Below are 24,529 nucleotides of genomic sequence, written 5' to 3' on the forward strand. Positions count from 1 at the left end.
ATTAGATCAAGCAATGTAAATAGCAAGAAAGTAAATGATCATGCAAGGAAGTAAAAGGAAATCAAGTAAATGAAATTCAATTAGAAATCAAATAGCAAAAAGGACTCTTGGCAAGAAGTGGGTAATCTAAGTTTCCTATCCTAGTTGTGGACCACAAATACCGCAATTGTGTGAAATCAATCCAAATCAGTCAGTCCTCCTTGAGAATTAGTCAAAGGGTGTAATTGATCTCAATCTATAAGTCCTAGTCAACTCACTAATTACTTAGTGAAAGATTAGCGTCAATGGAAACCAAATCAATTAACTAATCTCACATAATGCGGAATGGACATCCACAACTCAATTCCATCCAAACACCTAATTTCTCAACCAAGGAATTAAACTTGCAAGAAATTAAACATCAAAGAAATAAAAGTTAAAGAAATTAAATGCAAGGAAAAGAAATGACAAGAAAGTAACTTAACATGCAAGAAAGTAAATGAAAGCAAGTAAAAGTCAAAGCAATAAAACTTCAAAAGCAAGAAACCTCTTGGCAAGTAATTGAGGACTAAGGCTACCTATCCTATCCATTGACCACAAACATATGATGATTATGAAGAGTTAATCCTACTTAGTGAACCTTACATCGAAGATAAGTCAAATAGGCATAGTTAATTTCAATCCCTAAGTCCTATGTCAACACTAAGGGGTCACATAGAGTCAACGGAGACCAAATCAACTAACTACTCTAATGTATCAAACAAGAATGGACATCAATGACTCAAGGAACACCAAAGTCAACAATTTCAAGCCAAAAATGAATAACAACTAAAGAAAACAATAAATGACATGGAAACATAAATTTGTATTAATTGAAAGTAAAATGTAACAAGAGTGTCATAAAACATAAATTGACAAAATAAAGGAAATAACAAGAGAAATGAAGAAGAACAAGAAGCAATAACAATAAATGACAAGGAAAAGTAAATAGAAACAAGAACTAAAAGTAGAAATTACAAGAAATTAAACTAAAGAACCCTAATTCTAGAGAGAGGGGGGAGCTTCTCTCTCTAGAAACTAAGAGAAAACATCATAAAAACTAAACCTAATTGCCCCCCTTCATCCTTCTTCAATTTGGTCTTAAATAGCTTCAAAAAATGAGTTGGATTGGGTTTTGGGGGCCCAAAAATTGCTGCCAGCGAGTTGCAATTAATGAGGTCACGTGCAGGGACCTGTGTGGATGCATAGATGTGTGCGTACGCACAAGTACCTGTGCATATGCACACTTAGACTTATTTCCACTAAAGCAAATTGCATATTATTTTGAAGCCGTGGACGTTAGCTTTCCAATGCCGCTGGAACCGCCTGATTTGGATCTTTGTAGCTCAAGTTATGACCAATTTAGTACAGAGAGGTCAGGGCTGGCAGCTTTCCAAATCCTTCATTTCTTGAATTCTTCCCTTTTGCCTGCTCTTTTCCTCACTTCTTCAACCCATACTTGCCTTGAAAACCTGAAAATCACTTATCAAATACATCAAGGCACCAAAGGAGATTAAAGTGAATAAAATTGACTAAATTAAGCACAAAAAAAGCATGTTTTCATTTTCAAGCACAATTTAGGAAGAAATCTCAAAAGCATGCTATTTAGGTGAATAAATGTGGGTTTATGTGATGGAATCCACTCAAATCAAACCAAAATATATCATAAAATATGGATTCATCACCTCCCACCTAGCACTTTTCTTTAACGTTCTTAAGTTGGACAGTCCACAAGCTCAGTCCTCTTTCTTTGCTGGATCCTCCAAGAGGAAGATCTCCAGCTCCTTGTTGTTCTTCATCTTCTCACCATGTTATAGCTTCAATTGGTGGCCATTGATTTTGAAGAAGGTGGGGCTTGAAGGGTGACTCAGGTGGAAGACCCCATATGGCTCAGCCTTTTTCACCCTATAGGGTCCTTCCCACCTTGATTTCAACTTGCCTAGCATGAGTCTCAACCTTGAGTTATAGAAGAGGACTAAATTCCCAGCTCTAAACTCTCTTCTCTTGATGTTCTTGTCATGCATCGCCTTCACCCTCTCTTTATAGAGCCTTGAGTTCTCATACGCTTCTAGTCGAAGGCACTCCAATTCCTGTAGTTGCAACTTCCTTTCAATCCCGGCTCCCCCCAATCCTAAGTTGCATTCCATCACCACCCAGTAAGCTTTGGGGATGGTAAGTCGTTGCCACCTTGTGAATGATCCCATGTTTCTTCAGTAGACCTGTCTTTCTCCTGTTACAAAAATGAGAGCCTTGATCACCCACGATTGCTCGTGGTGATCCAAAGCGACAAATAATATTATTTCGAACAAAAGAAACAACAATGTTAGCATCATCAGTATGGGTAAGAATTGCTTCCACCCATTTGGAAACATAGTCAACAGCTAACAAGATGTATAAGAAACCATTGGAGTTTGGAAATGGACCCATGAAGTCAATACCCCAAACATAAAAAATTTCACAAAACAACATAAGTTGTTGGGGCATCTCATCCCTCTTGGATATATTTCCAAACCTTTGGCATTGGGGACAAGAGTCACAGAAAATAGTAGCATCCTTAAAAAGTGTGGGCCACCAAAATCCGCAGTCTAAAATTTTTCTAGCAGTTCTTTGAGGACCAAAGTGTCCACCACTCTTAGAAGAGTGCTAGGCCTCTAAAATTGACTGGAATTCAGATTGTGGCACACACCTTCTAATTATTTGGTCAGTACCACATCTCCACATATATGGGTCATCCCATATGTAATACTTGGACTCGCTTTTAAGCTTATCCTTTTTATGCTTAGAAAAATTAGGAGGAAAGATACGACTAACCAAATAATTAGCTATGGGTGCATACCAAGGAACCACCTCAGATATTGCTTGCAAGCTATCAAGTGGAAATGCATTATTGATAGGAGTGGAATCACTCTTAATATGCTCTAGGCGACTCAAGTGGTCCGCCACTAAATTTTGGGAACCATTCCTATCATTGATCTCTAAATCAAATTCTTGCAACAATAATATCCAATGGATTAACCTTGGTTTTGTGTCTTTTTTAGCTAACAAATACTTCAGAGCCGCACGGTCTGAATATATTACCACCTTAGTTCCAAGTAAATAAGTTCAGAATTTATCCAAAGCAAAAACAATAGCTAAAAGCTCTTTTTCAGTGGTATTATAATTAGACTGGGCACCATCCAAAGTCTTAGAAGCATAAGCAATAATATAAGGGTCCTTACCTTCGCACTGAGCTAGCGCCGCTCCTACTGCATAGTTGGATGCGTCACACATGATCTCGAATGGCCTACTCCAGTCAGGCCCTCTCACAATAGGAGCTTGGGTCAAGGCAATCTTCAGCTTGTCAAATGCTTCCATGCAGTCCTCTCACAAGTCAAACTCTATGTCCTTCTGCAGCAGTCGGGACAAAGGCAGTGCAACCTTACTGAAGTCCTTGATAAAACGCCGGTAGAAACCTGCATGACCAAGAAAAGAACGGACTTCCCTCACGGAGGAGGGGTAAGGTAAACCAGAAATAACATCTACCTTTGCAGGATCAACAGATATACCAGTATTAGAAACAACATGGCCTAGAACAATACCTTGCTTTACCATAAAATGACATTTTTCAAAATTAAGTACAAAGTTTGAACTAACACATCTTTCTAATACTCTAACTAGACTATCCAAACAAAGGTCAAATGAATCACCATAAACACTAAAGTCATCCATAAAAACTTCCATACAATGCTCAAGAAGATCTGAGAAGATACTCATCATGCATCTTTGAAACGTAGCCGGTGCATTACATAAGCCAAAAGGCATCCTCTTATATGTATACGTTCTAAAGGGGCATGTAAAAGTTGTTTTCTCTTGATCCTCTGTTGCAATATGGATTTAAAAATAACTAGTATAACCATCTAGAAAACAGTAGTGTGATTTACCTGATAGGCAATCAAGCATTTGATCGATGAAAGGTAATGGGTAGTGATCCTTGCGAGTGGCCTGGTTCAAGCGCCTATAGTCAATGCACACCCTCCAGGAATTCCGCACTCTTGTAGCCATGAGTTTTCCATGCTCATTCTTCACTGTTGTGACACTAGACTTCTTCGAAACCACCTGTACTGGGCTAACCCATTCACTATCCGAGATTGGATAGATGATGTCGGATTCAAGCAATCGGGTCACTTCCTTCTTCATAACTTCCAAAATGGTGGGGTTCAACTGCCTTTGAGGTTGACGGATAGGCCTTGCTCCCACCTCTAGAAATATGCAGTGCTCACAGAACCATTGGAGGTGCAAGGTGTCTTTAGTATGCTCAGGGGGCTTCCCCACACTTGCATCTTGCTCCATGTTCATCTCTTCAACTGCCACTTGGTGAATTTCAGCCACAGTCTCATTAATAATATCACACTGGAAGATGGAGTGATCTTCCGGTGGGTGCTTTATAGCTTCATCTAGGTTAAAGCTCACTACTCTTCCATCTATCTCAAAAAAATAGGTACCCAAGAAGGCATCCAATTTAAACCGCAAAGTCTTCAAAAATGGCCTTCCAAGCAAGATTGATGAAGGTCTTCCTGAGTCATTAGGGGGCATCTCTAGAATGTAGAAGTCAATAAGAAATGTCAATCCCTTAATGCTCACCAACACGTCTTCTGCAATGCCAACCACTGAGATTATGCTCTTATATGCCAAAACAAAATATGCTACCGACCTTTTAAGGGTGGGAGCCTCAAAGCATCATATACAGATAATGGCATAATACTAACACATGCACCCAAATCACATATGCAGTCAACAAATTGTACACTCCCTATAGTACAAGTAACCATACAAGGGCTGGGATCACCACATTTCTCCGGTATAGCACCCATCAAAGCAGAAATAGAGCTACCCAAAGGAATAGTTTCTAAATCATGTATCTTATCCTTATTCATGCATAAATCTTTTAGAAACTAAGCATACTTAGGAACCTGGTAAATAGCATCAAAAAGGGGAATAGTTACCTCAAGATCTCCACCATCTTCGGGTCTAGCTCCACTTGCTTTTTAGTCTTCCTAGCAAGGTATGGAAAAGGAATGGGAAAGGCTTCTCTCACAACATTATCTTCCTTAGATACTCCATTCCTTGGTTGAGCAACTTCTTCTTCAACCGCATCATGTACCTCATCCTCTTCTTCAACATCTTCTACCTCAACAATGTCTTCAACTTGCATGTCTTCTCTTGAACTTAGCTCTTCGGGACTCCTCTCTTGCAATGTAGTGCCGGACCTCAAAGTGATGGCATTAATTTCACCTTTGGGGTTGGGTAAAGGTTGAGAGAAAAGTGTACTAGAGTTTGAAGGTTGATTGTTGGAGGTAGAGGGTGGTTCCATACGGGTTATAAGGGCTTGAAGAGTGGAGGTAAGACTGGTGAGGCTAGAGGTAAGTGAATTTTGAAGCTCTTTTTGTCCTTGAAGAATAGAACAGAGTGTTTCATCTTGGTTGGAGGAAGAAGGAGGGTAGGTAATTTGAGGGGCTTGTGGTTAGTTGTGTTGAGGTGCTTGAGTTTGCCTTTGGTGAGGTGTCCGGTAACTTTGGCCTTGGTTTTGCTGTTGGTATGGAGGGTTTTGTTGATACCGGTTCTGTTGATAGTTGTTGTTCCACCTTTGATTTTCACCATTGTCTCTGCCTCCTTGGTTGTAGTTGTCCCTCCATCCTTTGTTGGAATTTTCTCTCCACTCTTGGTTGTAGTTACCACCTTGATTATAATTACCGCCTTGTTGATAGTACCCTTGATTCGGACAGTTGTAATAAACATTAGTAGCTGCCAAGGTGTTGTCTTCTTGGAGTTGTGGACATTCATCAGTGTAGTGAGAATAGCAAGTGCATATTCCACACACTCTCTAAGGGACCAACTGTTGACAATGTTGTGTAGAGGTGGCTGATGTTGTTGTTGATTGAGCTGGGGCTGCTTCAGTATATTGGTAATCTCTCCTAGAGTCTTGGTGAGAGCGGCGATCTCACTACTAGAAGAAACTTCCCCAACAGCCTTAGAATGATTATTCTTTGCCTTGCATTTTGGGTAGACTCAGCTAGATCGGTGATCAGTTGCCATGCTTCTGTCGCTGTCTTGTACTTCGTCAGAGAGCCATTACTTGCAGCATCTAAGATTGTCTTGTCTTGAGGCTTCATGCCTTGGCAGAAATAGCTAGTCAACACCAACTGGTCAATCTTGTGATGGAGACATGAGTCTAGGAGATTCCTGAAGCGTTTCCAATACTCGTAGAGAGTATCTGATCCGCCTTGGATGATGCAGAAAATTTCCTTCCTCAGTCTATCTATAACCTCTGCTGGAATGAACTTGTCCAGGAATTTCCTTCTGAGCAGGTCCCAATTAGTAACAACTGCTTCCGATTGAGTGTAGAACTACTCCTTTTCCTTTACCTCAAGAGAAAATGAGAAGGCATATAACCAAACAGTAGCCTCATCTGCACTATGCCACCTAGTAGTTGAGCAAGCTGTCTGAAAATCTCTAAAGTGCTTGATAGGCTCTTGAGCAGGTAAGCCATAGAACTTAGGCAGGAGATTCATCAATCCGCAGCCAAATTTAGATGACGCGCTTGATATGGTTGCAGTGTAAAGTCTGGATCTCCTGCTTCCTGGAGAGTAATCCTTTTAGGCTCCGCCATAGTATCTGCACTTAAATCAACAGAAGAGGCATCAAAGGAATCAGTAGAAGAGGGACTAGTTTCTTCCTCAAATGACGCTTCAGATTCAACCTCAGATAAGACTGGTGAATTGGGCGAAACCCCTTCACCACCCTCAGAGGCTAACCGACGCCGAGCTCGCCTAATACGTGAAATAGTCTTTTCAATCTCAGGATCAAATGCGGCTAAGCTCAGATCCGGGAATGAACACGTCATTCATCGAAAGAAACTTAGAGCTCATGGTAATAAAATATATTAAGAAAATTTAATAATAAAACTACTAATAAACAGAAAGCACACACATAAAATAATAAAAAAATGCACTTATGTAAATATAAAAATATTTACACCAACCAATAATTTAGAATACTGTTGCAACTCTCCGGCAACGGCGCCAAAAATTAATGGGTGGAAAAATGCCGGTTAAGAACTTCTAATAAAAACAGCGTTGTCAGTACAGTCTTAACCAACAAAATTTCCATTATCAATTTAATTTGTGTCACAATTAAAATTAAATAACTGGGAGTAGAATTCCCAGGTCGTTTCCCAAAGAGTTGACACAAGGTGCAATTTATTGGTTAGGAATTTTCTGAGTAATTTTTGAGGTGGAGAACGGAAAAAAAAATAGCAAAAAATTAAAGCAGCGAATAATAGCAAGAGATGTTATGTATTTGAAATAAGAGATCTTGGTTAGGAGAGATAATTAGAATTTCTATCCTTGTTGTCTTTCCCCAAGTTCAATAATAAAGGTTTATTGCTTCCACTCAGTTATCCTCTTGCAGTTACAAAGGAAGGTTAAGTGGGTAGCACTAACTCTGATTCACAAGTCCTAGTCACTTCCTAGGGAAGGACTGGAGTCAGTGAAAATTGAGTTAGCCAGAAATTCTCAATTACATATTACACTTGAGTATTACAACTCAAGGGTTTCCAATTAATCAACTCCTAAGCCAAGTTGGGAGTCTACAACATTAACATGAATGCCATTTTCACAGACATGTAAAAGGAGTAGATAGGAGACATGGTAATTAAAATAAATTAATAAAATCAAATTTGGCAATGATAATTAAGTAAAAGAAATTAAACAAGTAATAGAATTAAATATAAAAATAATTCATTGCATTAATAGAGTTCAAAAATAACAATATCCAAATATGAACACAGCGCAACTAAATAGAAAAGAGTAATTGAGTTATTAGAAAAGAAAACTAAAGAGATGATGACTTCAATAGAAGGTAGTAGCAGCTCTCTCAAAGTCAATCCAAAGCAAAACTAAGAACGCTAAGAACCCTAGGAGAAGTAGTGTTTTTCTCCCTCTAGAATTCAAAAACTAAAAAAAAACTCAAACTAAGTGAAAGTGAAAGTATCCTTAGTCTCCGCTTGCTCCATGCCTCTAGTCTGTGTTTTTGGGCTGAAAACTGGGTCCAAATCAGCCCAGAAATCGCCCCTAGCGAGTTCTGATAAATCCAGCACGTGACGCTCTGTCATGCGTACGCGCCGCTGTTAGATGCGCTAATTCATGTGCATGCGTCAACCATGCGTGTGCGTCGATCCTCACTGCTCAGCTCCTTAGTTTCTCGTGTTCCTTCCACTTTAACATGCTTCCTCTTCATCCTTTAAGCCATTCATGCCCTATAAACCTGAAAACACTCAATAAACACATTACGGCATCGAATGGTATAAAGGGGAATTAAAAATTAATAATTTTGAGGCCTAGGAAGCAAGTTTTCAATCATAACACAAAATTAGAAAGGAAATGAAAAACCTGCAATTTACATGAATAAGTGTGAGATTAGTTGACACAAACCCACTCAATTCAGTCCAAGATATATCATAAAATAGTGGTGCATCACTCGGCAAAGACTCAAGACTCTAGGAAAGAATAACCTGCCTCATTCCTTAAACTCTTTAGAAATCCTCGGAATCATAGTTATTTAAGTTGAAATCTATTAAAGTGAAGATTTAAAATTAAAACCAAAGCATGTAAGCCAAAAGTTCTGAACCACTTTCAAAACCAAAGTTGTTTAAGCCCAAGAACCAATTTTATTTCATTATTAAATCAGAAACCTTTCCAAGGCTCGGAATTGTTTAATCTTGCTAAGTCAAGATTTAAAGATTACCTCAAAAGCAAAACGAATTTAATTAATCAAAGTTCAGTTTCTTTTATAATTCACTAAAACTCCTTCAAAAGTATTTCTTTAATCAAACCTCAAAAGATAGGTTCTTTTATATTTAAATCAATCTTAAAACATAAACTTTTCTTAAATAGATTAAACTTGAAACACCTATTTCTTAATAAATCAAGAACCAAGTAATAGAACCTCTCAAATTCATTTCTTTTCTAAATCACATTTTTAAAACAAAATCTTAAGTTTTATGAAAATTCGGCAGCATCTCCCCTAAAACTTAGACTTTGCCACCCTTTCGGGTCCCAACCAAACCAATCCTCAACCCCTTTCCAATAGGTTCAAGACCAAATCAATTTTCAATAAAACCAAATTCAAACTTTCAAATATTAAAGATCATTTCAAATCAAAATAAACAAAAACCTCTATTTGACAAAATCAGTTATTATTTCAATTCAACAGACAACCATATTCATCCAGGACAAATCAGACAATGCATAAGAATTACATAATCACCAGAAATACATTTAGCAAGTCATATCTATTTAAAACAATTCCAATTTAAAATAAATTAGTTTGTATAAAAAGCTCCTACCTCGACAAGCCAAACCCGAAACCCAAACATTGTCAACGAAACCCTTTTCTCTTGGCGCACAATCCGCGGCAGCCGCAACCACAGCAACTCTAATCTCGACACACTCAATCCTAAAGCATTAACGTTGCAAGGACCTTAGAAACATATAACAAATAGCAACTATAGAAGTTCGGGATGAGGAACAGCTTACTGTACTTACAAATAAGCAAGAGAACAGAGCAGTGACAGCTCCGGTGACAACGCAGCAGCTTGATGTCGTCTGCCACAGTCATAGAAGTCAGCATGAAAGATCCAGAACTCGATCCTATGACACCAAAAGCTCATATCCTTAACAGCTTAAAACAGAAAATACCAATTTCAAAGGTTCCAGAATGAGACGCTTACCTAGACATGGAAGAACGACTGTATTGAATAGCGATAACTCCGACGGTGGTTTCGGTTATCACGGCCACGTTCGCGATGACCCAAATGGCGGTGGAGTAGCTTTTGACAGCGACAAGAGCTTCGGAAACGGCGACGGTTCTCCACGGCGGCTCTGCTCGACGGTTACTAAAACCAACACACAGAGACAATAAGGTTTTCGGAATCTCAAATGAAGGTAAACCAAACTCAGAAACCCTTACCGATGGTGGATCTCAGTGGCGGCAGTGGCAGAGGTGCGATGGTGGCTGACACGGCACGATGGTGGATCCCCGTCACTCCCCTTCCCATCCTCTTGTGCGTGACGACGACACGGCTACGACGGCGAGGCGTGGTGCAGCGGCGGACGGTGACGACGACACTGAGCACGGTGCGACAGCGAGCGGGACACGGTCTTGAGCAGTGCGGCAGTGGTGCAGCGGCGGCTCCTCCCTGGCGCTCTCTTCCTCCCTCTCTGATTTCCCATTTCCCGTTTCCCTCTTTCTTTCTGTCATTTCTTTCTTTTTTTTTTCTTTCTTTTTCTTTTGTTTTTGCGTGTGTGTGTTTAGGATAGGGGGTTGCAGCTGCTGCTTGGGTCAAATCAATTTAGGTTATATGGTATTTATTTTGAAATCTAATTTAATCTCTAAGATTACTTTAAAATATTATTGGTAGTATAAAATTACTAATTGATTCTCAATCAAATACTCTAATTGAAGATATATTACGATATAACAAATTTTCTTTATTAACAAAACCTAAAGTATTTATTTATAAAAAATATTATCATACAAAAATTTTGATATTTCACAACTACTAATTTTATACATTAAATTTAGGAATTAATTCAATAATTAGAAAATTAGATAAAATTCTAATTTAAGTATCTAAACATCATTATTTTTAAATTTCTAAGACTTTAAATGGTAAATAGAAAAATAATCCAAAGTTATAGAGGTTGGATAAAAACCTTCATTTATTTCAAATCCAATTAATCAAAACTAACTTTAATTATCTTTAATAAAATTATTTCTGAAATTAAAACTGTAAATAAATATGATTTGAAATTAGTTTAAAATAGGATTTTTTTTTCAAAAATTTTGAGTCTTACAAGCCGCGAAAAGATGGAAGATGAATGCCGAACCGAGATAGAACAGAAGATTTAGGTTTGGGACAGGGTGAACAGAAAAGCCACGGATGCGCGGACAACCACAGATGGCGGAGGTGTAACCGTCGAAGAAGCTAGGATTTTAGCCTTTTGGGTTTGCATGAAAGGCTTTTCCCTTTCTTTCTCAATTGCACAAAGTAGCCTTTTGGGAACGCTTGCTGAACTTGTTTCTCTTTTTTTTTTATTATTTTAACAAAACAACGTCATTGAGGAAGATTAATCAGTTCAGCAGTTTTTAGCCAATTTTTTTCTGGGCAGTTTTAAGTATGAGATTGGACCGTTAGCATCGTCGATTTTCAATTGGATTATAACCATCCAAATTTTTGAAAATTAAATAATGAATTATTTATTATTTATTTTTTTATTTAAAGAAAATTATTTCTCTAAAAGTAATTAAATTAAATTTTTATGATACTTTAAGTTTATTATTATTATTATTATTATCCTTGTTCTATTTAATCTAATTGGCCGAAGCTACCAAAAGAACAAAAGAAAAGTAAATGGGAACGTGACTTCTGTACAAGTATATATATATATAGAATAAACTACCATTTGTACCCACGAAAGTTGAAAACGCTGATATATCTATCCATAAAAGAAGGAAACTATCATTTGTACCCACGAAATATGGATTCCGCACAATAAAATTATCCAAACACTAACAAATCACCTAAAATTTCTAAATTACCCTTATCTTCACCACCACTTTTCTAATCTCAAATCCCACTACTACTCAAATTCTTCTTCACCACCATTACCACCGTTACCACCACCGCTATCCATCACTACCTCTATTACTTCCGGACCGGTTCTCAACCTTCATCTATAAGCTCAAAACTTCACCCCATCATGAAACATCCAGTTCAGCCAACTTAAACACATGCCAGAGTTTGAATACACAAAATCCAGAGACCAAAGTTAGAATTCACAGCCTCAATTGCTGTAACAATGGTAGAAATATCCAATTTTCCATTAAACCCAGAGCCCACAAAACAAGAAACTCTGCAATCTCAGATGCAGAAATCTATTCCCAACCCTAAAACCGTACAATAACCAAACCCGAGTTCAAGTGCCTCATCCTCAAACTCACAGTTCTCTTTTCATTCATTCTAGGTTTTTCCATTCCTATGAAAATCTATCAAAATCTATCGCGCTCCACTCCCCTTCGACCGAATCGAATTCTTCTCCTTATAACTAGGGTCCAATCCCTTACTTTCCCTGTTGATTTCGAGCCATATTGGTCGGCGTCAAGACTTGGTCGGATCCTGGCAGCGAACATAGGAGCAAACAACAAAGCGGCAGAGAGGACAACTTGTGTGGGAACGAAGCCAAGCATCGATGCAATCAACATGGAAGGTTTGTGAGCAAAGAGGCAAGGTTCGAACATAATCATCTTCTTCAAATTCGAAGCAGCAAATGGCACCATCGCAGCGTGAAGATGAACGGCGAGAAATGTCGTTGAGTTCGCTGGTGTATAGGGCAGTATAAAAGGAGAAAGGGATGGTTTTGATGGTGATGATAACGTTAGTAGTGGTGGTGGTTGGGAATGAGAGTGGCGGTGAGAGAGGATTTGGGTGAGAATGGTACTGTGGAGTAAAAAGAGAAGTTAGAGTTAGGTTATATTAGAGGGTATTTTGAGGATTTCAAATAATCACTACAAGAAAAACACCCATTCAGGTACACTTGAAAAGTGTAGCCAAAAGTGAAAAAAAATGATGCCTTAGGCTACGGCTACGCTTTTTCATGTACCATCTTTAGCCTACAGCTTCTAAAGTTTACAGATTGTTGTAAGATATAGAAAACCTGAACATTTAAACAAAATGAAAATTTACATTCCAATGTAAAAAAAATGAAAAAAAAAGAAGTCATTTTGGTATAAATCAAATTCCCCCATTACAAATGACCATTCTCCTTGTGCACAACAGTGGTTCTTTCATAACCAAATGACATCAATAAAAACGGGGGCCTTGCTTGCTTCTCTGCATTCCATGGCATGTATGAAAATATCTGTTATGGTTACTAAGGAAAACATTCAGCTTCACAATAAGTTGCACCATCAAATATCTAGCTGATCAAGATCAATCGTGTTTGCGCAATTTCTTATCAGATCCTTCCGAACATCCACCTATTAAAAGCAAAAATTGTTTAAAAAGAAAAACAAGAAAGATTACGATAATACAAGTTTATTGGTGATTCAACTATGGAAACTGATTCTCTTAAACTTTTACATGACTTTGTTCCTTGTGATCTGTCATCTCTCTACTGATTTAAAAGGTGGAATCCAAACAATACATGAGATATCCATATGAAATAGTAAATAAAATCTAAGAGGAGTCAATCAGGTACCATATGAGAGATTCATACCAGCAGCATATCCCTATTATGGAGCAGCATTTTCAATGGTAAGTATCTTCCTCTCATTCTCATACATTGCTATAAATTTGCCAATTTTGACTAGTTGGCACCTAATGTAATGGTAACTATTTGATTGTGACGCAGATGGCAGGTTTCTTCATCTTCACTGCTGTTCATCTATACCACGTACAAATTAACATGTCCTTAAAATGAATCAAGCAAGAATATATTATTATTTTCTCAGTTATTCACTTTTTTATAATAGATGATGATACAGAACAGCAGCATTAATGCATAAAAGTTTAGTAAATTCCCTTCATGCTGTGATTATTGAAAGGTATTAAGAAAAATTGAACACTTGTTTACAATCTAGTTAAATCTAAAGAGACAAGCAAAATTGTATGAACAGATCTTGCAAAAATTTAGTTAAATCTAACGTATTTTTGAAATGTTTTAGTACTATCATAGTATCCTTATCCTCCACAGCTATTCTAATTTGCTTTCTCAAGTCTTGACATATTCTTCTTTTATCACAAACTCCTACCACTGTTAAGCTAGTAAAAAGAATATAAAGTACAAGCATTCGGATTTTCATCTGTTTTGTCTATTAATAATTAATGTCTCATAGTTCTTACTATACATATCAAGGGGAAGGAACGATTTGATATTAGGGACAAGCACAAGAATTAACCTATGAGATCGCAGGAGAATCAGGACAGTAAAGTTAGCATCTGTAAGGAGGATGTTCCCCTGGGCATAGAGTTCTAATATAACATAGTTTGCATTCTCCCCCAATCTAAATTGAAAGAGAATAATCTGACATAGTTTAAAGAAAACAAAAATCAAAACATAAAATAAATTTCTACAGACTAATAGGAGAACAAAAAAGGTAGGGGTATTACCCTATCATAGCCAAGCTGCCTAACATCTTCAAGCCTCCTAGTCTGAATATGCTTCCTCAATTTGAGAGTAAAACCAAAAGGAGTATTGCTCTTGTCACTATAATAATCATGATCAAACAACCAATTAAATTAAGATCACTGAATGCTCTATTATTAAAATTGAAACTATAATAAATAAATTAGAACGTAATGATGTGAAGATTGAAGGATTACCGCATGTACACAGTGGTGTGCAATCTGACGCCACTTTCCATGAGAAGGAGGACCTTTTCGCTTTCGCCGGATTCCAAAACTTCGCTACTGTTCATCAGCTTGAAGACATACGTCTGCATAATAAGATTGAGATCAAAATCAAAATTAAAATAATTAGTAAGGATTTAATTTTGATTGAAGATTAGAAAAAAAAAGAATATGAGAATAGAGAAGTGTTTTTCCTACCTTGGGAGTGAGGTCGTAGACATTGGAGCAACGCAGTGTTCATCCACACCTTTACGATGTTTGTGTTGTGTGGGTTTAGGGTTCGGTGGATGGCGATGGCGATGGCGGCGTTGCGACAGTGACCCCCTTTCACTCTCTGTTCTCTCGCTCGCGCTCTCATCTCTGTCTTCCTCCTCTCCTCCCTCTGGTTCACTCATTCTCTCGGATCTTGGTGTGTGCGTGAATGGGTGCGTGGCGAAGGTGAGTTAGGGTTAGGGTTTTGAACAATTAATTGGAAGGTGAGGGGGTGAAATTTTTCTCTGATCTGATCATCTGATGGCAAAGAGAAGCGCAGAGAGGACGACGAGAAGCGCAGAGATCGACGATGGTATGGGCGGCACGCGACGATCAGTGCAGGAGGGTTCACGACGGTGTGAGCTTCACGATCTTCACGATGGTGTGGCGCTGAGTGGTGAGTGGGGACTGGGGTGCGATGATCTTTGCGACGGTGAGGCTTCACGATCTTCGCGCGGTGCAGGAGGCAGGGTTTTTTGAAAGGGTTTTCTTCGTGTTTTGGACTTGGAAGGTTTTCTTCTCTACTGAAAGGTGACTTCTGAGCTTTGGAGTGAAAATTTTCACCAAGTGTGAGATTACAGAGTGTGTGTGCTTTAGACCGGGAAATAGTTAAGAGGAGGGAAAAAATTCACCTAAGTGTTAAATTTTTTATTCTAGACACATTAGGCATCACTTTAAAAACGTACCCAAAACTTAATAAATAGGCTACTCTCTAAAAGCGTCTCCTTTGATACGAAAAGTGAACCTATAGATATCAACCTACGGTTATGCTTTATAAGTAATTTCTAAAATACCTAAGGCTACACTTTTTAAATGATGCCACAATTGTGTATCCTTTTCTCTTATAAAAAGGCAACACGGAAAAAAGCGTAGCCTATTCTATGAATAGGCTATACTTTTCAAATGTAGCTTAAAAAAAGTGTGGCTGAATGAGTATTTTTCTTGTAGTGAATTTTTTAGGATTCAGGTAGTTTTGTTAGCAAAAGTCTATCTTTCATGGATAGAAATGGTAGTTTTACTTATTTGTGAATAAATTTATCAACGTTCTGAACTTTCATGGATAGAAATGATAGTTTACTATATATATATATATATATATAACCAATGCCATTAAAGGAACAAAGAAAGAAATGAACGTGGCTTGCATGCTTATATACCTAGATATACTCATGACACATAATAATACTTTCACACCACAAATCATCATTCATTAGCATCATTCTCTTTTATCACTTCCATTTATTGTAGCCGAACTCTTTATAAAGAAAAAGAAATGAAAGAACGTGGCTTATATGTATACATAAATTTATGTAACCATGACACATGTTTCATTCATTTAATAACCAATGACACCTGATAAGCCTTACTACCACAAATCCTTATTAATCAGCATCATCACTAGTTATACTTTCTTTTTCCTCATGCATCACCGAATTAAACTTGAAAGAAAAAGAGAGAGTAAGCCGCGAGTGAGAGGAACGAGAAACCATGGAACTTCAATCCTTCCGAGTCCGATTTCTTAAAATCCATAACTCCAATAAAAAATCTAATTCGATAAAAGTATTTGTATCTTTTTTCTCTTTACGTTGACGTTACTTTTATTCGGGAGAAATTAATGGTGGAGCTGATGTCTCTCCATGCAAGATTCGGCTGAGGGAGTAGCCAATTTTAATGCTTTCTTCTTTGATAATTCTGGTTCATAAACTTTCTCGAAAGCTTCTGTTGTCGTAATTTCTACACGAAAGTAGGATGTTTCATTTTGAAATTAATAATTTTTAATTTAAAAATGCCAAAAATCTTATTGAGTAATTACAAATAAATTGGAATTGTCTGGACTAATTCAAAGATGAGCTTGAGTTAGATTTGTGACTGTGAAAAATGATTGAATTTGATGAATCAGTATTAACTGTGAAAATAATTGAGTTTGATAAGTGTGTTTAATTTTTTGATTGCTTGAATTGTGGTTGAAAATACGTTATGTTTATGCTTTGATTAAATGACATATGAATTGAGAAATTATGAAAGTGATGGAGCCTATAAGGGTGGAGAAGCCTAATTTTAAGGGGAGGTTCTGTCCAAATTCTGGTAAAAATATACGATAAGGTAATTTTGGTTAGTATTAAATGTTAAACAAAAATGGTCATAGAGTTTTGTAAAGTTTGACTGAAGAAGTAAATTTCTTTTAGTTTCAATAGCAAAAGATTTGAAATTGGGCTAATTTTATTGAAATAGAAGGTGACTTACCTTCAAAGAAAACGATTTGATTATTGAAAATTATTTGATATTTGGAAATGATTTGATTAATGAAAAGGATTTGATATTCGAAATGTTTGAGAAATGATTTGATTGGGACCCTTGAAGGGTGACAAAGTCCGAATTTTAGAGGAAATACTGCAAAAAATTTTATAGAACTCCCAGGCTTTGCTTAAAGCATTATTTTAAAGAAAAATTGATTTAAGAATCATAATATTCAATTTTCGATTTATCAAGAAAAGTATTATATTTTAATTTTAATCCATTGAGAAAAGATTTTTGTTTTAAGTTATGATTTGAGTTAGGTTTATTAAGAAAATGAATTTTATTTTGATTAAATGTGTAAAGAAATTTGAATACTTATAAACTAAACGTTTTGAGGTTAAGATTGAAGAATGACTGAAAATGTATCTTTATGGTGATGCGAAAATGTGAGAGATTATGTGGTGATGCGGAGGTACGATTAATTACGTGGTGATGCGGAGGTATGATTAATTATTTGGTGATGCGGAGGTATGACAAAAAGAAAAGAAATAAGAAACGATAAATGAAAAAGATAATTGAGAATTGATTGTTTGATAGGGCTTTTGTGCCAAGTGCTAATGCAAAAGCGCCCGCCTAACTGATAGCCTAAAGTTGTTAATGCGGGAATATCCACCTAACTAATAGACTAAATGAAAAAGATAATTAAGAATTATATGTTTGAATGGGCCTTTGTGCCAAACTGCTAAAGCGAAATTGCCTGCCTAACTTATAGCTTAAGGTTGCTAATGTGGGAATATTTGCCTAACTGATAGCTTGTTTGTTACTGTGATGCACATAGAAATGTTATTATGATTTGGCTTAACTGACATGGGTAACCGTGATGCCAAGATATCCTAACTGACATGGGTTCGCCCATGATGATACCAATGTGCTTGACTGACACAACAGAGAAACCATATTCGGGGTTCGCTCCGAGTAACGGCGGATTACGGGTAGACAACCGGCGCATGAGCTCATGGCCTGCATGGGAAAGGCATTCATCATATGCATTTGCGTAAATTGCTTGAGTGTTCCTGTATGCTGTGTTAGGTTATTTATGAATTCCTTGTATTTGATTTATGTGTGAATTATTTGAGTGTTGTATTGCGTGTGTGCTTGTGCTTGTTGGCTTCGGTATATGTCAGAGATTAAAACAACCGAGAACTGATTACTATAACTTAAAACCGAGTGATGTAACTGGAATTTGTTTTAAGTAAGATAATTTGAAGAGAACTAACTAAAGTCTTTAAAGTAAGTTTTAAGAAATTCAAAAGAAAATTATTTTAAAGTTAAAAAGAAATTATTTACATCTTATTTCTTTACTCTCACGGCATTCACTTTTCCTACTGAGAACCTGCGAGGACGATGTTCTCACCCCCTACAGATCTTTTATTTCAGCGACAGGTTCAGGAATTCTTGGCAAGGAGCCGCGACTGATCCACAGAGTTTTATATATATATGTATTCGTATTTTCTGTATTTGATTTAATCTTAGATTTTATTTTCCCCTCGTCATTTATTGTTTTGTTTTTTTTAGAGGGGTAGGACTTGTATTTGAGAATCCTGAGATAAGTCTATGTATGTAATGCTATGTGAATATGTATATAAATATATATGTATCATTTTGATTAAGTGGTTAAAGGTGAAGACTATTCGTTTTCTTAATTAAAATTTCGGTTCGTATTCGCAAAGGCTCGATATTAAACAAAGAGAGTATAAAATAAAAAACTTTAGAGGTAAGTAACGCCTGCGCTTTTAGGACGATCATGAGGTATTAAGAGTTAGGGTGTTACATGGACCGGTTCAACCGGCCAGTCCAGTCCGATTTTCAGAACTGTGCTCTTTTGTGTCTTTGTTACCAAACGGAGCCTCATCAGGAATGCATTCAAGACTGACCCAAAAACTTTTAAGAGTGGGAAAAAATTATATATACTAAAATAAATTTTAATAAACATTTATGTATAATTTATATAAAAATATTTTTTTATTTCTAAAACTCGGACTTAAAATATTTTAGTTAAAATTATAGATAACTTGTTATCCTAATTAATTTTATTTTTATTTATTTTTATACACATTTAATAATAAAAGACATAATCAGTTGGTATGTTAGAGCCTAATAATACATTAGTATTTATAATTTGAAACTAAAATTGTATATAGATACCAAAAATTAAACTTGTATATGAAAAGTATGTTTATATAAACAGTCAAGCTACACATCCAAGTATTTTTGGCAACTAAGTCCAACCAAGTTGGCCCAAACTCATCAAAAATCACTTTCATCATCACACCAGCATGTATCACACGCGCATTTCAATAACGCAACTTCTTCGTCTTCATCTTCGTCTTCGTCTTCTCCTTCTTTGTTTCCTCCTCCTCCTTCTTCCTTCAAATTCGCGCATGTAGGTTCTTCTTCTTCTTCTTCTTCTTCGTTATCATCATCACCAACAATACCAACATTTTGCTAACATCTTTATTGATTCTGATTCTCTATGGTGACATCATTAAATAATTTTGAAACCAAAAATATTATCAAAACGAAACCATTGTATAATACCAAATGAACCGACAATTGTCCATTATATAAATTCGAATTCAGAAACACCTGCGTCTTGAATGAACCGAAAATATTATAAAAATAAAACTGTTGTATAATACCAAATGAATCGAAAATTGTCCATTATATAAATTCTAATTTAGAAACACCTCCATCTCGAATGAACCAAAAATATTATCAAAATGAACCGAAAATTGTCCATTATATAAATTCGAATTCAAAAACACTTGCGTCTCGAATGAACCGAAAATATTATCAAAATGAAACTGTTGTATAATACCAAATGAACCAAAAATGATGTTCATAAACAACTAAATTTAGCGATTGCATTCCATTCTATTCAATTCAAAATTGAATAATCCAAAACTCATCCACTTGATTCGATTCAAAAGAAAAATCGAAATCGCTCTCATTCAACTGATTTGAATTTGAATCATTAATTGTTTGAACACTATGATCTGTTTCTTCCTGATCTATTTTAAATTTTTACTTCTGATTTATTGGTAATTCAATTCATATTTGAACAAATAGTTAAAAAATTACTTAAAGAATAAAGAAGAAGACGTAACATTGGGGAAGGAGGAGGAGGAGGGAAGAAAAAGAACCTGCGTGCGTGAATTTGGAAGAAAAAGAAGAAGAACGAGGAGGAGGAGAAAGAGAAAGAGACAGAGAACAAGAAGGAGAAGAAAATGGAAAAAGAGATATAACAACTTTGTTAGACTTGATTAAGTATTTTTCTTGGATGTAGAGCTTTATTCGTATATAAAATAATAGAAACTTAATTTACAATTTTTTTCTTTCTTTCTTTTTAAAATAATTAATTTTTTATTCAAAGTTTTAACTATAAAATTTTAGTTTATAGAACAAATTTGTAGTAAAAATCCGAAAAAATAATACTTTATAATAACAAGCATGGAAGAGTGAGGAGTTTATAAGATGAGAGACCCATTAACTTGACACCTTAAGGTTTTGAGTTGGATGTGGTGTCTTCTCATTTTATGTTCTCTCACTTGATTCCTCCCCGAATTCTCCCCAATGGTCAAGACCTCCCCACGGTGGCCCCAACAAAGTGGTATCAGAGCCGATGGTTTAATCGGTCTGGTTTTAAGGGGTATTCAAGGTGAAGCATCGAAAGTCTTCCCAGCAAAGGTGGTCTAGGCGGCGTGTCCTGCGGTGTTTTGCGGCGGTGTGATGGACGAATACTCGTGGTGGTGGAGGAGCTAGAAAGAGGGGGAGTTGGTGCTTGATGTGGAGGCTCGCACTTGAGGGGGAGATTGTTAGTGTTGCAAGTGTGAGGAGTGTTGAAGTTAGTCCCACATCAAAGAAAGCATGGAAGAGTGAGGAGTTTATAAGATGAGAGACCCATTAACTTGACACCTTAAGGTTTTGAGTTGGATGTGGTGTCTTCTCATCTTATGTTCTCTCACTTGATTCCTCCCCGAATTCTCCCCGGTTGTCGAGAGCTCCCCACGGTTGGCCCAACAAAGTTATCCTTCACCTAAATGCTAGTATCCAAGCCCATGAATAGTTGAAGTGGCTGAGGTGAGTTAGGGTTGAGTGAGAGAGAGGTCATTTTGCAAGAGAACACCAAACACTAAAGAGAAGAGAAGAGAGAAAGTTATTTTCGCACATACATAAAGCTGTCTCTGTAAATTGGTCACTGCAGATTTGTTAACCGTTGGATCGAGCTCAAATTTGGACAGAGTCTTCCACACATCTGGTTCTTTAATTTCACCGTTCGGATCTTCAATTCGACATCTGTAGCTAGAGATATTGGCCACGCACAGTAGCTCTATTTTTGTGGTATTGTCATCTTCTTGTTCTTGTTTTGAAAGCTTTGAAGCTTGGGTTGTTTGGCTTGTTGTATGCACATTTTGTGCAATAATTTGTGACTCTCTTGTACCCTATTTTTCATCATAGTGAAGCTATATCCTGGTCTTGGTGACTCGTGGTTTTTACTTCTCTCATTGAGGAGGTTTTCCACGTTAAAATCTTGGTGTATTAGCTTGTTTCTAATTTCTGGTTTATGTGATTTTTCCGCTACTATTGGGTATTATTGTGCTGGTGTTAATACTTGTTGTGAGTGGATATTGTTGCTCCTCTAATTCTTGCAAGTAGGGAATTGTGTGTTTTATTCCTATCAATTGGCATCAGAGCTCAGTTTTGGGTATTTGGTTATAACTTGCTTGAAAGATGGAGGCAAATAATTCTACTAGGATAATAAGTTTGAATGGCACTAATTACCATCTATGGAAGGGAAAAATGAAAGATTTGTTGTTTGTCAAAAATCTACATTTACCCGTATTTTCTACACAAAAACCAGAATCTAAAACAGATGAAGAATGGGAGTTTGAACACCAACAAGTTTGTGGTTTTATTAGGCAATGGGTGGATGATAATGTTTATAATCACATTGCTAATGAGACTCATGCTAGGACTTTGTGGAATCAAATTGAATCCTTGTATGCTTCCAAGTCTGGCAATAATAAATTGTACTTGTTGAATATGTTGATGAATTTGAGATACAAGGAGGGGTCACAAGTATTAGATCACTTGAATGAATTTCAAGGGGTTCTGGATCAGTTGTCAAGCATGGGAATCAAGTTTAAAGATGAGGTTCAAGGATTGTGGTTGCTAAATACTCTACCAGATTCTTGGGAGACGTTTCGTATCTCTCTTACTAATTCTGCTCCAAATGATAAAGTGAGCATGCAACTTGTTAAAGGTGGCATTTTAAATGAAGAGATGAGAAGGAAGACACAGAATTCTTCGTCACACTCTGAAATGTTAGTCACTGAAACCAGGGGGAGAAATCAGAATAGAGTTCAAAAGGGTAAAGGTAAAAGCAGGAGCAAATCCAAGGGAAGATACAAGAATGTTGAGTGTCACTACTGTCACAAAATGGGTCACGTTCAAAAATATTGCTATCTTTGGAAAAAGGAAAACAAAGGTAAGCAAGAAAAGAAGGATGATAGTGGTAATGATCGTGTATCTTCTATTTCAGATGATCTTCTTACTGTTGATATTGCTGATTACGAGTACAAGGTCAATCTTGTTTCTGATGATGAGTTCAGCTGGGTAATTGATAGTGGCGCCTCAATACATGTTACACCGAAGAATGAGTTCTTCACTTCTTATACTCCAAGTAATTTTGGAGTACTTAAGATGGGTAATGATGGCTTGGCCAAGGTTATTGGTGTAGGAGATGTTTGTCTTGAGACCAATATGGGAATGAAGCTACTACTTAAAGATGTTAGACACGCTCCAGATGTTCGCTTGAATTTGGTTTCAGTTAAAAGGCTTGATAATGAAGGTTTTGTAAACACTTTCGGCTTTGGACAATGGAAGCTTACTAAAGGCAACTTAGTGGTGGCTCGAGAAAAAGGTACTTCAAGTTTGTATGTGATGCATGCCATGATTGCAAAAGGTAGTGTGAATGCGATTGAAAGTAAGGAAGTTTGTAGCTTGTGGCATAGAAGACTTGGTCATATTAGTGAAAAAGGACTTAGCTATTTGGCTCGAAAGGATGCTCTTTCAGATTTGAAGAATGCAGAGTTGGAAAAATGTTCTCATTGCATGGCTGGCAAACAAAGAAGATTATCCTTCAAGAAGCATCAACCTTCAAGAAAATCAGACTTCTTGGAATTGGTGCACTCCGATATTTGTGGTCCTTTGAAGGTACGGTCCTTTAGCGGAGCTATTTACTTTATTACTTTTATTGATGATCATTCAAGAAAGCTTTAGACTTATGCTTTGAAAACAAAGAACCAAGCTTTGGAAAAGTTCAAACAATTCCAAGCTTTGGTTGAGAGGCAAACAGGTAAAAAGCTTAAATGTATTCGCACTGATAATAGTGGTGAGTATTGTGGAACATTTGATGAGTATTGCAAGCAACAAGGCATTAGGCATGAAAAGACACCTCCTAAAACACCTCAATTGAATGGTTTGGCAGAAAGGATGAATAGAACACTGATTGAAAGAGTTAGGTGTATACTTACTGAAGCTAAGCTACCTAAAGTCTTTTGGGGTGAAGCGCTACTTACAGCGGCTCATGTGATTAATCTGAGTCCTACAATTGCTTTGGACAATGATGTTCTGGATCATGTTTGGTCGGGCAAAGACAGCATATGCAGCAAAATGAGCCTTTGGTTCCTGATGACCAGGAGATGGGAGATCCAATTGATGCTCCAGTTGATGATGATGCTGATAATCAACCTGAGTTACCTGAAGATCCACCAGGTTTCCATCCTAGGAGGTCTACTAGAGAGCGACGACCTTCAACGCGGTATCCTTCTAGTGAGTATGTAACATTTACTGATGGATATGTGACCTTGACTGATGGGGGAGAACCTGAATGTTATGCGGAAGCTATGGAAGGTGACGACAATAAGAAATGGTTTGATGCAATGCAAGATGAAATGAAATCCTTGCATGATAATCAAATATTTGAGCTTGTGAAGTTACCAAAAGGGAAGAAAGCTTTGCAGAACAGGTGGGTTTATAGGTTGAAGCATGAAGAAAATTCTCAGTATCCAAGGTACAAGGCTAGATTGGTGGTCAAGGGCTGCAGGCAGAAAAAGGGAGTTGACTATAATGAAATTTTTTCACCGGTTGTGAGAAGATCTTCTATTAGGACTGTTTTGAGTTTGGCTGCAAATCTTGATTTAGAGATAGAGCAGATGGATGTGAAAACTGCTTTCCTTTATGGTGATCTTAAGGATGAAATTTACATGGAACAACCTGAAGGTTTCATGGTAAAAGGAAAAGAGGATCATGTTTGCAAACTGAAGAAGAGCTTGTATGGCTTGAAGCAAGCTCTAAGACAATGGTACAAGAAGTTCGAGTCTGTTTTGGCAGAACAATGCTACAAGAAGACTACTTCTGATCATTGTGTATTTGTTAAACAGTTTGCTAGTAATGATTTTATTATCCTTTTGATATATGTTGATGACATGCTTATTGTTGGTCAGAATGCTT

At 36.9% G+C, this 24,529-nt stretch overlaps 1 long non-coding RNA gene across 1 annotated transcript in view; it reads left to right on the forward strand.

The window, feature by feature from the left end:
• The window catches only part of LOC110262855, an 8,445-nt gene continuing 4,573 nt past the window's right edge, over window positions 20,658–24,529 (forward strand). Inside the window, exons 1-2 of the long non-coding RNA XR_002347868.1 lie at window positions 20,658–21,038; window positions 23,854–23,856. This is a non-coding gene — a long non-coding RNA (uncharacterized LOC110262855). The remainder of the gene's footprint in view (window positions 21,039–23,853; window positions 23,857–24,529) is intronic.

This window comes from Arachis ipaensis, chromosome B05 (genome assembly GCF_000816755.2).
Source record: "Arachis ipaensis cultivar K30076 chromosome B05, Araip1.1, whole genome shotgun sequence".
Classification (NCBI taxonomy): domain Eukaryota; kingdom Viridiplantae; phylum Streptophyta; class Magnoliopsida; order Fabales; family Fabaceae; genus Arachis; species Arachis ipaensis.